The following is a 17,053-nucleotide window of genomic DNA, read 5'->3' as shown; positions in this document are numbered from 1 at the left end:
CTTCCTTCCTTCCTTCCTTCCTTCCTTCCTTCCTTCCTTCCTTCCTTTTATTTTAGAGATCATCTAATCCCATCCATTAAGAACTAAAGATGTTAAGTGCCTTTCCTGGGGTGAACATTTGTGGCTGAACTCTCTGTACAGGGCTTTTCCAGTTGTAACATGCTGCCTCCCACCCAACTGTATCAGGGACCAAGGCACAGAATAAGAAGAGGAACAGCAGGAATCTCACCAGCCTATGTCTTAGCTCAGAGTGGGCAACCTTTACTGATGGGCTTCTGCTGGCACATGCCTGCCATCATACAGATGTCTTGAGGGGCAGAATTTTGGATGACCAGGTCTTAGTCTAAGTCTTTCTGTATTCTGGAGACGCTTTGCTCACAAGAAAGACCAGGAATGCTGTTTGGGATGCTGCCCACCTTTAGGGCACAATGAACCCTCCTCTGCTGAAAGAGCTCCTACATCAGAGAAATGGGATCTTCTAGAGAAATCACATGCAAAAATAACTCTCTCTGGGCCACCATTACCAAATTAAATGTTTGGATAAGAACTAAGTGACTTCCATGACTACTTGAAGCTCTATACTCTCACAATTCCATGGTGAATATATAGAAAGAACAGGAGAAATTTGTCATACAAGATAATACAAAAGGGAGGGTGCCTGGGTGGCTCAGTCGTTAAGCGTCTGCCTTCGGCTCAGGTCATGGTCCCAGGGTCCTGGGATCGAGTCCCACATCGGGCTCCCTGCTCGGCAGGGAAGCCTGCTTCTCCCTCTCCCACTCGCCCTGCTTGTGTTCCTGCTCTTGCTATCTCTCTCTCTGTCAAATAAATAAATAAAATCTTAAAAAAAAAAAAAAGATAATACAAAAGGGATAGATAGGAATTCCTCAGATTAAATACAATTTTTAAAAAATCTAGACATTTTACTTTTTTAAAATTATTTTTTAAAGATTTTATTTGTCTATTTGTCAGAGAGAGAGAGCACAAGCAGGGGGAGTGGCAGGCAGAGGCAGAAGCAGGCTACAGCCGAGCAGGGAGCCTGATGCGGGACTCGATTCCAGGACCCTAGGATCATGACTGAGCCGAAGGCAGACGCTTAACGACTGAGCCACCCAGGCGTCCCAAAATCTAGGCATTTTTCAAAAACAACCCAAATAATTAACTGCTTAAGAATTTTGAGTAACTGCTCTTGTAACCACTGTGTAAGGGAAGAAACAGTCTCAATAAAAAATTATTTTTGGGGGGGTGCCTGGGTGGCTCAGTCGTTAAGCGTCTGCCTTCCGCTCAGGTGATCAAGCCACATCGGGCTCCCTGCTCCGCGGGAAGCCTGCTCCTCCCTCTCCCACTCCCCCTGCTTGTGTTCCCTCTCTCACTGTATCTCTCTCTGTCAAATGAATAAATAAAATCTTTTTTAAAAAATTGTTTTTAAAATTATAAAATAAAATTCTACATATTAAATCTTTAAGACACAGGCAAGCTATTCTCTTCTGTAGCTTATAAAGCTCTTTAGCATGGATTACCTCATGGCAATGATCCTACTCTGGAACAGGTAAATACCCATTTGATAAAGGAAGACACTGGGATTCAAAGAAATGGGTCTCAGGCAAAATAATATGCTCATGAGATCATAACCCAAGTTTTCAGTAGGTTGATAGAAATAAAATTTTCTGAAATCAAATGAAGATTTATTTTATCCTCATTTTGATTCTTTTTAAAAAAGCTAATGATGAAATCTCAACTTAATAAATGTTAAAACAATTTTGCAAATCAAAAATGATATGCAATTTTTAATTATGCAGTTTTATGTTTATATATTTGAAAATATGAATAAATTTATTTCCCCCAAGATGCCAAAATTGATATCAAATAGACTCACTTAATTTTAAAAGTTGAAAATTTTTCTTCATAATTGCCAATTAAAAAAAAAGTCATCCTATTTAAGAATGTATGCTTGTGTGTGTGTTGTGTTTCTCTGTGTGTGTCTGTCTAATTGTGTTGATGGGGCTAAATGTGACTGCCACATAAAATGATAAAGAAAGATTTATGTAAGAAAACATGTGTCAATTTTTTAAAAATGGAAAAATACCTATGTACTTATTTTCTCCTGAAGGACTTCTTCAGAAGGAACCATAAGGCATAAAAAGGGTGCTATTTCAGGCAGCATTTCCAAAAGTATAGTAGGGTAGATAATTTCATGTGGTGTATGAATAAACATTTTTATTTGAATAATTATTTTCTTTTACACACTCACACACACACACCCCGCCCAACACTCTGCCTTGGAATCATAGGTTTCATTCACAGAATTTATTTGATTCCTCATGTCTGCCTCCAACATCCCAGGCTCAGAAGGTCATCCCTTCCCCCCTTCCCCCCACTCAACTCTCTGCATTGTCTTTTCTTTTTCTTTTTAAAGATTTTATTTATTATATTTTTAAGTAATCTCTGTACCCAATGTGGGGCTCGAACTTCCAACCCCGAGATCAAGAGTCACATGCTCACTCTACTGACTGAGCCAGCAAGGCGTCGTCCCTGCATTGTCTTTTCTGACCCCATTTCCCCTTCCTCCCTAACTACAGGAACCTTGCCAGAGCCCTCTGCGACTCACAGTAAATCATCAAAACCCAATCTAGAGAAGCATGTCTGCTGTCCGTCCAATAAAACAAAGCCATTCCCTGTTAACCAAGAGTTAAATGGCTTGCTTTCTATTTCGATTATTTTTTGCTACGGAACAATTACCCTAAACTTAGTGGCTTAAAATGACAACGACTTTGTTTGCTTTCTAGCTTCTGTGGGTTGACAGCTCAACAACAGTTAGGCCTGTCTCCCTTGGTGTTTTCCAAAGGATGGCTGCAGCTGGAGGCTTCCGCCCCCCAGCCCCCACCCCAGGCCAGCAGGCTGAGCATCCTCCCTCTCCATGCAGGGCTCCTGTGTGCTGGATTGGGGCTCCCAAAAGAGACAGGAAATGGAAACCTTCAGGCCTTCTTAAGGCTTAAGCCTACAGCTCGCATACCATCCCTGTGCCATCTTCTATTAATTAAATAGTCCCAGAGCCAATAATCAAAGGGAGGGGAAAACAAATTCCACCTCTGAGGTAGGGGAGGTGGTGATAAAGATTTTGCAGACCTCTTTAATTCACCACAATTTCGCAAACAAGAGAGTTCCTTTTAGTTTCTATGAAGAACAAGGACTTTGAGGTTTCAAAACCTATCCATGGTTTTGAAACCTGTATCATGCTTTTTATGTAAGGAAACTTAAGTGTATTCACTATCCTTTGGAATACACTTTAGTTTCCTTATATAAAAAGCATGATAGTTCCCCAAAGCAGCGCAACACTAAGGTTAAGAGCTGGTTCAGACAGATGGTAAGTGATTATAAGGTGATATACACATGTAAAGACTCCTGGCCTTTCAAACAACACTCTGAAATCCAAGTTTTACAACCATGAACCTCGCTTTGTAGATGCTCTCACAGTCTCTGCTTTCCTAGATACTAAAATTCATTTTCTGATCAGTAAAGACATTTCTGTCCACACTTCTAAAAGTTAAAAAAACAGATTACACTTCAGAAGAAGTATCAATAAATTGGTTACAAATAAATGGGATTTTTTTTTCCCCCATCTCAAATATAGCTAAGCAAATAAAGAACAGTTTAACCTAGCATGGGAACCTTTCCTGCTTTAATTTAATTGCCTCTCCCTCTGAAAAATTTCCCAGAGTATTAAGACACTTTCAGAATAGGGGCCTCTGTTTCTGTTCATTTCACAACCTACCTCTTCTTTGCTCCTTTTTATTTAATCAAAATGTACACATTTATTTAAGGTAATTAAAGAGAATCTATAGGAGAGAAGCAGTTGTGTGAACAACTTAAAAATCACTCACATTCAATTTGGTAACTAGACTGTACTTATATTTTGAATGCTTGTGTGAAGATGTTTTTTGAGTCAAGTCTTTTAGCTGTGTGGGGAAAACTGCCAATTTTGCTTAACTGCTCCTGAGTGGGTTACTCCCTGCAATTCTACTTATGCTAGAAGTAGATGCTGAGAGATTTGCTTCCCTTTGGCCTCTTCTGTCTCGGACTGGGGTTGATGAATGTTTGGGTTCAAAGGGCTTTTCTCTTTGCAAAGTAAATAGAAGGAATGGCAATGTGAAGAGTGCAAGTAATTAAGTAGGAATGTATTGTCAATTTACAATATTGTTTCTACCCATGTCATCATTTATTGACTTTATTTGTTATTGCATGTGCAAAATGTAGCCCTGGAGTAAACAGACTGAAAACAGCCTACTGGTTACTTACAGTGATGTGGGAGTTAGGCCAGCCCAGATATTTATCTTTAACAATAGGGTAGGAGTTCTTTACATCAGAGCTTTATAGAGATAACAAAAGGAGTAACTGATGTGGTAATGATTGCACCAACCCTGCAGAATAAGAACTACAAGCATTCTACAATACCTGGTTTATATATGACTACAAATATATCAATTTTGGTTTTTTTTAAAGATTATTTATTTATTTATTTGTGAGAATGAGAGGGAGAGAGATAGCACAAGCACGGGGAGCAGCAGAGGGAGAGGGAAAAGCAGGCTCCCCGCTGAGCAGAGAGCCCGATGTGTGGCTCAATCCCAGGAGCCTGGGATCATGACCTGAGCTGAAGGCCGACCACAGACTGAGCCACCCACGTGTCCCCAAATATATCAATTTTCTTTTTTTTTTTTTAAGATTTTATTTATTTATTTGAGAGAGAATGAGATAGAGAGAGAGAGCACATGAGAGGGAGGAGGGTCAGAGGGAGAAGCAGACTCCCCGCCGAGCAGGGAGCCCGATGCGGGACTCGATCCCGGGACTCCACGATCATGACCTGAGCCGAAGGCAGTCGCTTAACCAACTGAGCCACCCAGGCGCCCAAATATATCAATTTTCAATCCCTCTTCACTCTCACAAAAATCTCACCCAGGTCTATAGCAGAATAATCCCCATCACTGAATGGATTCTTCTTCCCATATTATCCAAATTCTCCTGTCCCCTACAGGGGAGCGGGCTCCCGGGTAACTCCTGGGAGGCAGCTTTCTCAATTCAATTTAGGGCAGCTTACATCGGGGAGGGAAATCTCCCAGATTTTGATACTCCTGAGAAAGATATGTGAATTCCTGCCCCTGATTTCTAGCTCCAGGGCAATGGCTTCCTGTTTGCACCAGGCTCTGATCAGCCTTCTGCCCTTATTCGTTCTGAAACTGTCCAGCTGCGCAGATGGAAGTTTTATTTTCTCCTTTAGCAGAATTGGGGGCCGGGCTGAAAAGACTCTCCCCATGAGCAGAACGTGGATGCCCGATCCTTGTGTGAAACCCAGACTTTCTCCATCCATGACCCACCCACAGCCGGGAGGCCTGGAGGTAAGGACTTACCCATCCGACGGGCGAGAGCAGCGGGGCCGTGACGTCATCAACACCCGCCCAGCGGCCCCCGAGGTCGACAAGGTCATGGAGCTTCAGTGTTTAACTCGCGGCAGCCCTCGCGCAGCACGTCTCCTTCGACGACAGGGCTTCTCAGGTAAGCGAAACATAGCCTAGGAGGAAAAAACGAGCACACACACAGGCCAAAAGGAGAAAACCGTTAAACACAAAATCTGTAAATGGCCTCCTTAGGGGGAAGTAGCCTGGAAGTTCCCAAGTATCGCGAAACAAAAAAAATCTTAAAATACTGAGCAAACATCCAGCGTGATTTCAGGTAACAAAAGAATAAAATACTAGTAAATTTTCCTAAATTAGCTGCTGAATTACTAACATCCATTTGCGAAAAAGATTTGAGGTTTCAGTGAAGATGAAGGCTCAAGTTACTTAAAAAGTAAAGTGAGAATGAAAATGGACGAGGGCCATTAAGGCTCAAAACTAGATGGAACGCAAACACTGACAAGGGGAGGGAGGAGGTGCTTCGTGTTCTGAATGCTGCCCTAAATTGGCTAAAATTTTACAAGAAAAGGGATTTTCTGTAAATGTTTGGAAAAATAGAATACCCAACAGAAACATACTATTGTCTACTTGGAAACTTCTGTATACAGTCACTTCTTCTGTATTAAGCAAGATAATGCCATTTTAAATATTCGGAAACAGCATTATGCTCTTAATAAGAACCACTAAATCACTAGCAGGAGGAGGCCTGATTAGAAAGTCTCCATGCTAGTTTAAGGTCATTGGTTGCACTTCTTTCAGCATGCATTGGTAGAACCACCTGTGTGTTTGGCTTATACTGTCATTTTCTGAGGATTCCAGAACCTCAGGCGTTCACTGGGGTCATCTTCCTGTCAGTGGGTCCACAACATTCACCAGGCTCTTTGAGCAAAGCACTGACAAAGGTCTCTTGGTCTGCTTTTCTAGATTGATGATGACACATTCTCCCCCATCAAAATGTTTGTACATTTTTTTCTCCTATCATTGAACTTTATCTGTATTTTTCTTGTTCTGCAGATAAATACAAAGTGATTAAAAGATACTAATTTTAATTTCCCTTTTTATTTTTGTACTAAGGTTTTTTGTTGTAGTAATTCAATGCTAAAGTGATAGTATTGTCATTTTAAGAAGGTTACTTAAGCAATTATTTAACATTTTTTTTAAAAAAAGATTTTATATATTTATTTGAGAGAGAGGGAGAGCATGAGCAGGGGGAGGGGCAGAGGGAGGAGGAGGAACAGACTCCCTGCTGAGCAGGGAGCCTGACACGGGCTGGATCCCAGGACCCTGGGATCATGATCTGAGCTGAAGGCTGATGCTTAACCTACTGAGCCACCCAGGAGCCCCAGTTATTCAACATTTTACATTATATTTGGTTAAGTAAGAACATTAAGACAAAATCTACTGGTTTCATAAAGGAAAAAATACCTCTAACGTGTATATATGCATATGTGTATATATGTATGTATGTATATGCTAAGGTGTATACAAATCAGTCTAATTTACTTGAACACCTTAATAATGATGTTTACTCCTGTGAGATGTCATGATCAAGCAAGATGCATTGCCCTGAAAATTTAAGCACACAGTTGCAAAATTCTCATACTTCCAAACTTTCCTCCATTATGCCTATAAGAAAACTCCCCTTTATTACTATATATGTGCAAAATATGGACCTAATTCAGTAACAAGTGTTTTGTAAACCTTTCCATACATTTCTGCATAATGAGATGTCTTACTGTACTTACTGTAAGCATATTACTAGAAATTATGTCTTTGGTTGTGCAGCTTTAAACCAACCCTCAGCCTCTCAGCCTCTAAAAACAAGCAGTAACATCCCAAGTCAAAGTTAGAGCCCTGAGCACCTTAGAGAAGCATTTCCTGAAGTCTGTTCTGTGGACAGCAGTGAGAACCTGTGTTAAAGCCCGTGTTTAAAAGAGCCGGGGGGAGGAGGTAGGATCCTTGTTAAAAACATTTTGGGAAGCATTTTATATCCTCCCTGTTGGAGATTCACAACATACATTAACATATTAAAGACTCTTACATTTATGCTCAATTGATTTTCAACAAAGGTGCCAAGGCAGTTCAATAGGGAAAGGATAGTCTTTTCAACAAATGGTGCTGGGACAGTTGGATATCCACATGCAAAAAGATATATTTAAACTCTTACCTCCCATCACACTCAAAATTTTAACAACAAATGAATCATTCATCTAATTGTGAGAGCTAAAATGATAAAACTCGGGCGCCTGGGTGGCTCAGTCATTAAGCGTCTGCCTTTGGCTCAGGTCATGATCCCAGGGTCCTGGGATCGAGTCCCACATCGGGCTCCCTGCTTGGCGGGAAGCCTGCTTCTCCCTCTCCCACTCCCCCTGCTTGTGTTCCTGCTCTCGCTCTCTCTCTGTCAAATAAATAAAATCTTTAAAAAATAAAATAAAGTAAAATGATAAAACTCTTAGAAGAAACATAGAATATCTTCATGACTTTCATAAATATTACCCAAAAAAGCACAAGCCATAAAAGAAAAAATTTAATAAGTTGAACTTTATCAAAATTAAAAATATTTGTGCTTAAAAAGTCACCATTAAGAAAGTGAAAAGATACGCCACAGAGAAGATATTTGCAGATCGTATTTGATTCAGGTCTTGTATCCAGAATACAAGGAACTCTTTCAACACAATAATAAGGAAGTAACCCATTTTAAAAATGGACAAAACATTTCAATAGATATTTAAGCAAAGAAGATATATGAATGGCCAATAAATACATGAAAAGCTCCTCAGTATTATTTGCTATCAGGAAATCAAATCAAAACCACAACTGAGATGCCACCAACCAGGCACCACTATGAAGACTAGTTGCTGAAGATGTGCGGAAATTGGAACTCATGCACTGCAGGTGGGAATGCAAAATAGTGCAGCCACTTTGGAAAACAATTTGGGGGGTTTCTTGAAAAGTTAAGCATAAACTTACCATATCATTCACAACTTTAATCCTAAGTATACACCCAAGGGAAATAAAGACGTATGTCCACACAAAGACATGAATGTTCAGTAGCACTATTCACAATAGCCAAAGTTCACAGTGGAAACTCCAAATCCCTGTAAACTCGTGAATGGATAAAAAAGAGGTATATCCATATAGTATATTATTTGTCAATAAAATAAATGAAGTACTGATACATACTATAAAGTGGATGAACCTCAAAAACATTATGCTTAGTGAAAGAAGCTAGACACAAAAACCAAATATTGTATGAGTCTGTTTATATAAAATTTCCAGAAGAGGCACATCCATAAAGACAGAAAATAGATTAGTGTTTGCCTGGAACTGGAGGTGGGAATTCAAAGTAATGGCAAATGAGAACAAGGGATGCTTTTGAGGTGATAAAAATATTCTAGAGGGTTCTAGAGGGGAGGGGGATGGGAGGATGGGTTAGCCTGGTGATGGGAATTAAAGAGGGCATGTTGGGCATGGAGCACTGGGTGTTATGCACAAACAATCATGGAACACTACATCTAAAACTAATGATGTAATGTAGTGATTAACATAACAATAAAAAATTTAAAAAAATATTCAAAACTTGGATTGTTAGTAGTGGTTGTACAACTGTAAATTCACTAAAAATCATTTAATTGTATCTTTAAAACAAGTGAATTTTTCATGGCATGTAAATTATACCTCCATGAAGCTGTTGTTGCTGTTTAAAGGAGAGGGTGTTCTCCGTTCAAAACAAATTTGGGAAACATTATATCCAATCTCGTGGAGATCCACAATGTATATTAACATATTAAAGACCAGCGCTTGGGTGGCTCAGTTGGTTAAGCATCTGCCTTCAGCTCAGGTCATGATCCCAGAGTCCTGGGATCGAGTCCCACATCGGGCTCCCTGCTCAGCGGGAAGCCTGCTTCCCCTCTCCCACTCCCCCTGCTTGTGTTCCTGCTCTCACTGTGTCTCTCTCTGTCAAATAAATAAATAAAATCTTAAAAAAAAACATATTAAAGACCAAGAAACTCTATGGTAAAGAAACCTATTTAATTTTTTAATCCAACATAAACCAAATTTATATGACCACAGGAACTTTAAAAAAAATTACACCAATTAAACTGTTTCAAAATGAGTGTTAAGGGAAACATAATTAGGAATTGCTGAAGGGAGTTCCCTCCACTCTCTATCCCTTAACTTCTCCAAACCCTCAAGTCTAAGGAAATGGCATACACTTGACTAATCCTGAGACTTTTTAGCAAAAATAAATACAATTTATATATTTAGTGAGTCTGTATGAATCAGCAAACTGGAAAGGCCTCTCTGCCCACCCGTGACTGCCATTTTGTGTACCAGATCTCTGCTGGGGCCTCAGGCTGAGAGGCTGAGATTAAACAGTAATTATAAATGAAGCTGAAGGTAATTAATTACATAATTTTGAGTTGTTCCAGGGTAATACCACTACCAAAATTATAAAATTAGAGCATTAAGAAGGATTACTGTTAAAAGAAAAATAGGTGTGAATAAAGCACCTGATCCATGTGTGAATCATGTCCAAAGGACTTGGCTCATATTTGAATCATGTATAACAGTTGAATGACAAACATGTGCTTGCTAGATTCCTCATAGTCACTAGTTAAATAATTGATGTAGATCACATCTAGAGTCCTGATCATGGGAACTACCACTGGAAAAAACTGGAAGCCCCCAATTCATGGGTCTTTTGTTCTTTATGGGGGGTAGGGTGACTGTTGAATCTAAGGTATGAGGAAAATTTGATTAGAATTATTTACATAAGGAAGGAGAAGAGGAATTTTTAAAAGAAGCATTAACAAGATATATTTTGCAAACAAGTATTTTATACTTTTCTGTCAAAGACATGAGGGGCGCTTGGGTGGCTCAATCGGTTAAGTGTCTGCCTTCAGTTTGGGTCGTGGTTTCGGGGTCCTGGGATCAAGCCCTGTGTCTGGCTCCCTGCTCAGTGGAGAGTCTGTTTCTCCCTCTCCCTCTGCGCCTCACCCCCTGCTTGTGCTCTATCTCTCTCAAATAAATAAATAAAATCTAAAAAAAAAAAAAGATTCTCTTCCTCTGCCCCTTCCCCACTCACATGCTCTTTCTCAATCAATCAATAAAGAGAGAAATGATTGTGGGAATGAGAAATGGATAAAGAATTTATTATACCCAATTGGTTACTTTGTAAAGAATTCCTTATAACCGTATTAACAAAGAATGGGGCACCTGGGCGGCTCAGTCTGTTAAGCGTCCAACTCTTGATTTCAGCTCAGGTCGTGATCTCAGGGTGGTGAGATTGAGCCCTGCATCAGGCTTTGCGGTCATTGGGGAGTCTGCTGGAGATTCTCTCCCTCTACCCCTCCCCCAGCTTGTGTACTTTCTCTTTCTCTCTGTCTAAAATAAATGCGTAAATCGTAAAAAAAAAAAAAAAAAAAACTACTACAAACATATCTATATGGAATACTGTTGGACTATGAAATGGATTTGCTAAGAGAATGATAATTTTTAATGATACTCTTCAGAAAAAATTTGGCTTCAGTCAAGCAAGGCACAGAGAATGTTATTTGTCCTTTGTCTTTATTCCAAATATATGCAAATAATATTGATGAGCCCAAAAGATACCAGCCAGAATTTCAGAAATGTTGGTTTTCACATTTGGGAAGTGAATAGAAACTTTTGATGGAATTATTTTAGGGGCATGCAGGGTAAAAGGCCAAAAGAACATTTTTGAACACCATTTTATATACATTTTGCATTAATCTATTCATAGTTACTTGTAACTAGAATACTCTTAAACAAGTTTATATTGACTAGGAAAAGAAAAATCATCCAAGAGTAAACTTGTTTAAGCAAGAGAAGAAAACTCCCCTTGTTCAAATAAGGGGAGAAAGCAAGAACTTTTTGATAATCTCTAAAGTCTGAATTTGTGTTCTGAGTACACATGTAAACTGCAGCTTAATAACATGCTTATGACAGAAGAACAAGTCAGAAAGGCTGCAGGTATACAACCCCAGTGCACTTTGGAAACCCAAAATGCCCCCTTTCTCCCAGCCACCCCCATCTAAATTAATCTGATTTTTGTCTGTAATCTAACTTTTGTTTATACCAACATTTGTCTATAAAGTTTGGATTTCAAACATACCTATTTTGCAAATTCCACTTCCACTTCTTACTGGCTTTCTTATGCTAGTTTTAAAGTTTTTCCCTCAAAATCAGGCTTGCCTCTGACAGTATCACAGCTTCATATATTCTTTGTGTTGGTGGAATCTTGCTTTCTCAAAAACAGCTTCGCAATTTCTGGTGTGCCTTTGCTGTTTTCTAAATTAAAAAGTAAAACATTTTTTACTCCTACTTATAAACAGAATGCCTTATGTTTACTCCAGGTTGTACGAAGGGTTGAGGATGTGAAGAGTGAGATGGAGAAGTCAAAGACTTTTTTTAAGGATAGGAGTAGAGTTTATTTGTAAAGGGACTGTGTCCACTGATAGAAGTCACCTCTATGTGCTTCTTGAATCTGGGTAAAATGACAAAAGAAGGACCCCGTCAAGACTTTCTCCATATTTATGTGTCGCTTCATTTCAGCCTATAGCTTAAAATGATCTCTGTTCTCTCCAGCTGGATTCAAGCATTGTTAAGTACTTAACGATTGTTTTAAATAATTTTATTTTATTTATTTTTTAAAAAAGATTTTTAATTTATTTTTTGACAGACAGAGACACAGCGAGCGAGAGAGGGAACACAAGCAGGGGGAGTGGGAGAGGGAGAAGCAGGCTCCCCGCAGAGCAGGGAGCCCAATGAGGGGCTCTATCCCAGGACTCTGGGATCATGACCTGAGCTGAAGGCAGATGCTTAATGACTGAGCCACCCAGGCGCCCCTGTTTTAAATAATTTTAATAACAATTATGTAATAACCTTCACAGAATGTAGAGAAAAATGAGAGAAGAAAAAATAATCACCCTTTGTTCTACTCCCCTAATGCAACCTTTGTTAGCATTTTAATATGTTTCCTTCCGTTTTCTATCAGCTCTTTTTTTGCACAGTTGTGATCACAATCTACTTACAGTTTGGGGTTATGTTCTGTAGAATAAGATTCCCTCGTTACTAAACGTTCTTTATAATCGTAATGTGGAAGCTCTGCATAATACAACATATTGACAATCTTTCATTTTTTGACATTTAAAAAACCATAAACAGTACTGTGATGAGCATTTTTCTGCATATGCTATATCAATATTTTGGGTTTAATAATTATCTGTAATGAATCTTAGCCCTCCAAGACTGGCAATACAGCAGGGTGGCGCTCCAGGAGGGAGTCCACAATGCCAATGGATGCCAGCCTTCTCCTAAAACTTTGCACTGGTTTAAAAAAATGTATTAAGAATCAGATTTGTAGCTTGTTTAAGTCAGCAACCACTCAGAATTATAAGCAAAAGAGAAAAGATGAAAAACCGTTAGGAGGAACAGAGGGTCTTGAAGTTCATTTCTTCCAACTGTATCAGGGAGGATATCCTACTGCCAGAGAGCAACTAAAATGCTTGCATTTGTTTGATTGGATATCCAAAGGAATGCACTCTTGTTAATGTCAGACTCCTGTGCCATTTTCAAGGTCAAAAATAGGTTGTTTGACTTAAATGGGAATTAAAGGAGAATTAGAATCTTTTTAAAAATTATTTGTTTAAATAATCTCTACACCCAATGTAGGGCTCAAACTCACAACCCCAAGATCAAGAGTCACATGCTCTTCCAACTGAGCTAGCCAGGTGCCCTGAAAATTAGAATCTAATAGCCTTTTGTTCTTAGTAAAAAATAGTTTATAGGGGGCACCTGGCTGGCTCATTCAGTAGAGCGTGCGACTTCTGATCTCAAGGTCATGAGTTTGAGCCCCATGTTGGGTGTAGAGATTACTTAAAAAAAAAATAAATAAAACCAAAAAAATAGTTTATATTTTGTTTTCATTAAAGAATCCTGGCTGGCTGGCTCAGTGGGCAGAGCATATAACTCTTGATCTCGGGGTTGTAAGTTCGAGCCCCATGTTAGGTGTAGAGATTACTTAAAAATAAAATCTTTAAAAAAATTGAAGAACCAAGGCAGTGCTACTCAAGGTTATATGCTGCAGTATTTTCATAGATTGAAATGGTTGATAAGCCCCAAATTGGTTTCTTCAATCTCATTCTTCATTGCTTCCTCCCAAATAATGTATTTCATTGTTAATATAAAAGTGCACTGTTGTACTCTCAAAAGAACTTGGCAGTTCATAAATAAAGAATGGGGAAAAAGTATGCAAATCTTTGCCAACCTCCAAGTCCCTTCAGGTTAATTTAGCTGTCACACGTAATTTCCCAGGAAAGAAAGCAGCCCATGTCTATAAACCAGCCAGTTAACTCATCTACACTTGCATCAAGCACTTCACTCCTGTGTAATTTTTTCATCACAGTATGATTACTGTGACAAAAGCGTTGATGAGGTCAGTAACCACATTTTGCTCAAACTGATTATTCAGTAACTGTAGGCAAATCTTGAAGCATCCTGCAGCAAGTAACAGGTCCTTCGTCACAACGTCACAAAACACCAGCATTAGATAATTAAATTTCCATCACCTATAACATGATTCTTAACACGTCAGTAAGATAATAATAGAGTTGTTGTTTATAATTGCTTAAAATATTCTTTTCTGCCTCCTCAAAAAAACAAAAGTCCAGACATCACAAATGCATTTTTAGTGTATCTGTTTGAACTATAATGAGCTCTAATTAATTTTCTAGGGACTGTTTGTCCTAGTTTGGGTCATCCTGTTCTTTTTTTTTTTTTTTTTTTTTAAGATTTATTTTATTAGAGAGAGAGAGAAAGACAGTGGGGTGGAGGGGGAGAGAGAGAATCCCAAGCAGGCTCCCCACTGAGCGTGGAGCCCATGCGGGGCTCAATGCCATGACCCAGAGATCATGACCTGAGCTGTATTCAAGAGCTGGACACTTAACCAACTGAGCCACCCAGGCACCCCCATCCTGTTGGTTCTAATCCTACTTGCATTTGACCATGTTGCTTCTCACTGCACCTGGATTAAGAACAGAAATAGAAGAGAGGGCTCTGGGGCCCCAGCCCTTCCCTCTATTTCCACTGGCATGTGAACTGGTGGTAGCTGTTCTATTTAACTATTGCTGCATAGCAAGCTACCTGTAGTTAGTGGCTTAAAACAACAACTATCGTTTATTTTGCTCATGAAGCTACAACCTGGGACAGGGTTCAACAGGGACAGCCTTTTTCTTCCCACAGCATCAGCTGGTGACCACAGCTATGAGCTGGAACCATCACCCAAAGACCCACTCACACGTCTAGCAATTGATGCTGACTGGAAAGTGGGACTTTAGCTGGGGCTGTTGGATGGAACACCAGTATGTGGCCTTTCCATGAGCCTGCTTGGCTTCTTCACATAGCAGCTGGGTTCTAAGAGCACATGTCCTAAGAGGACAGAGCAAAAGTCCATGGCATTTTTATGACCTCCCTTTGGAAGTCATATGGCATCACTTGCAACTGTATTATATTGATCGAGGCAGTCAAAGAGGTCCACCCACGTTCAAGAGGAGGAGACCTAAGCCACACTACTTGATCAGAGGAGTGTTGGGTCTCATTGTACAAGGAGCATGTGGGATAGGGTATATTGTGATGGCCGTCTTTGGAAAATAAAATCTTCCACAGTTGCTAAATAAATCATTCAGATGGAAATACTAATTTTTTAAGAAGTCTGTTTTAAAAAATATTTAGGTACTACCATTGATCTCTAAGTATAATTATCTCATTCTATCTTAGTGAAACATAGAGGCCTTCACAGGGGAGGACCCTTTATGCTGTCTCTTAAGAAGTGTGGTAATAAAAAAGGAGGGGCGGAGGAATTATTTATAGTGGTGGGAACAAGATACCTCATCAGTTATATTTCTAATGACGATACCAACTTTCAGACTGTTGGAAATAAATGATCTTGTACTCAGGTTATTCTGGTTGCATCTTAAGTTTAATTTTTCATGTAATGTATCTGAATAGGTCATAATTGACTTAGTGACACTTTAGTATTTCACTAAGAGAATGACACACTAAAAACCAGGAATTAGTACATAATAGGAAATGTTATAAATGTGTTATAAATCTAAATACCTTATGTTTCCACAAGACACTAGAGTATTGGTTTCCAAACCATTATTTACCAATAAATGTGCATTGAATCAATGAATAAATAGCCATTTATCATTGTTCTCAAACAGAACTATTTCTCAAGTATAACGTGTTCCTTAATTACTCCTAAAACAAACTTAAGTCATGTCTATGTGAGATCAAAGGAGATGTTTTTGGATAAAAAATAAACATCCAAATCCTTTTGCATCTGCATTTTTAGCATTTATGCACATAATTCTGAGACATTTTCATTTTAAATTGATGGTGGCTATTTCCTATGTCAGTTCATATAGTTCTACTTCATTCTTTTTAACATGTACCTAATAGGGTATCTTAGGTATTAGGTACATACCATAATCTAACCATTCCCTACTTATGGGCATTAAAATGTTTCTAGTGTTTCACTATTACAAACAATGGCATCTCTGGATGATTGTGAATTGCTTTGACTTTACTGTATTTTCTAAAATTTCATTTGTAAGTAATATGAAAAACATAATTTGGCTTCTAAAAAGATACCAATGCATCAGATGCATAAGATAGCCAGAGATAGGTTATTTATTATTTAAGTAGGTGTTCACATTTGGTTTTAATTCTCCCCATTTCATTTCAAAATGTTTGTTTCTAAGGGGAGTCTTCCAGAAAAAAAAGCCTTCTGATTGGCCTTTTATTCACAATAGGCAAACAGTATAGGAGTATAGGAGTAAGGGAAACATTTTGTTTTTTTGTTTTTTGGGTTTTTTTTTTAAGATTTTATTTATTTATTTGAGGGAGAGAGAATGAGAGACAGAGAGCATGAGAGGGAGGAGGGTCAGAGGGAGAAGCAGACTCCCTGCCGAGCAGGGAGCCCCATGCGGGACTCGATCCCAGGACTCCAGGATCATGACCTGAGCCGAGGGCAGTCGCTTAACCAACTGAGCCACCCAGGCGCCCGTAAGGGAAACATTTTGGGTAAACAGTTGAGAACAGGTTGGAAATGGAATCCTTATTTGGACAACTTTTAAAGAAATACCTTCTTTCATGTGGATTTATCTATTGGAGAGCTTGGATTATTTTCTTGCTCAAAGTGTACTCCTTGTTAGAAGTCAGGATAGTAATTACCCTCGGATGGAGAGAGAATAACTGTTAAGGATCCCTGGGAACGACAGACTTCCAGGGTGCCGATAATGTTGTTTCTTAAAAGGGGTACAAGTTTCACACAGATGTGCTCTGCTCACTTTGTGAAAATTCATCAAGCTCTGTACTTTTGTTGTCTTCACTTTTCTGTATTATGTTATTCTTTAAGTACAAGTTAAGAAAATAAAGGGCTATGGAATGAAAGATGATGTCATTTTGACAAACTCAAAGAAATCAATGAAATAAAGGGATGAGGCAAGAGGACTTGTAATTTGAGTAGTTTCAGGACAATGTGCTATCTATGTATCATTCAAGAAAGTGAGAAAAGGCAGCTA

Source organism: Mirounga leonina, unplaced genomic scaffold (genome assembly GCF_011800145.1).
Source record: "Mirounga leonina isolate KUSES-001 unplaced genomic scaffold, KU_Mleo_1.0 Mir_165, whole genome shotgun sequence".
NCBI lineage: Eukaryota > Metazoa > Chordata > Mammalia > Carnivora > Phocidae > Mirounga > Mirounga leonina.
Note: the sequence above shows the minus strand (reverse complement) of the source record.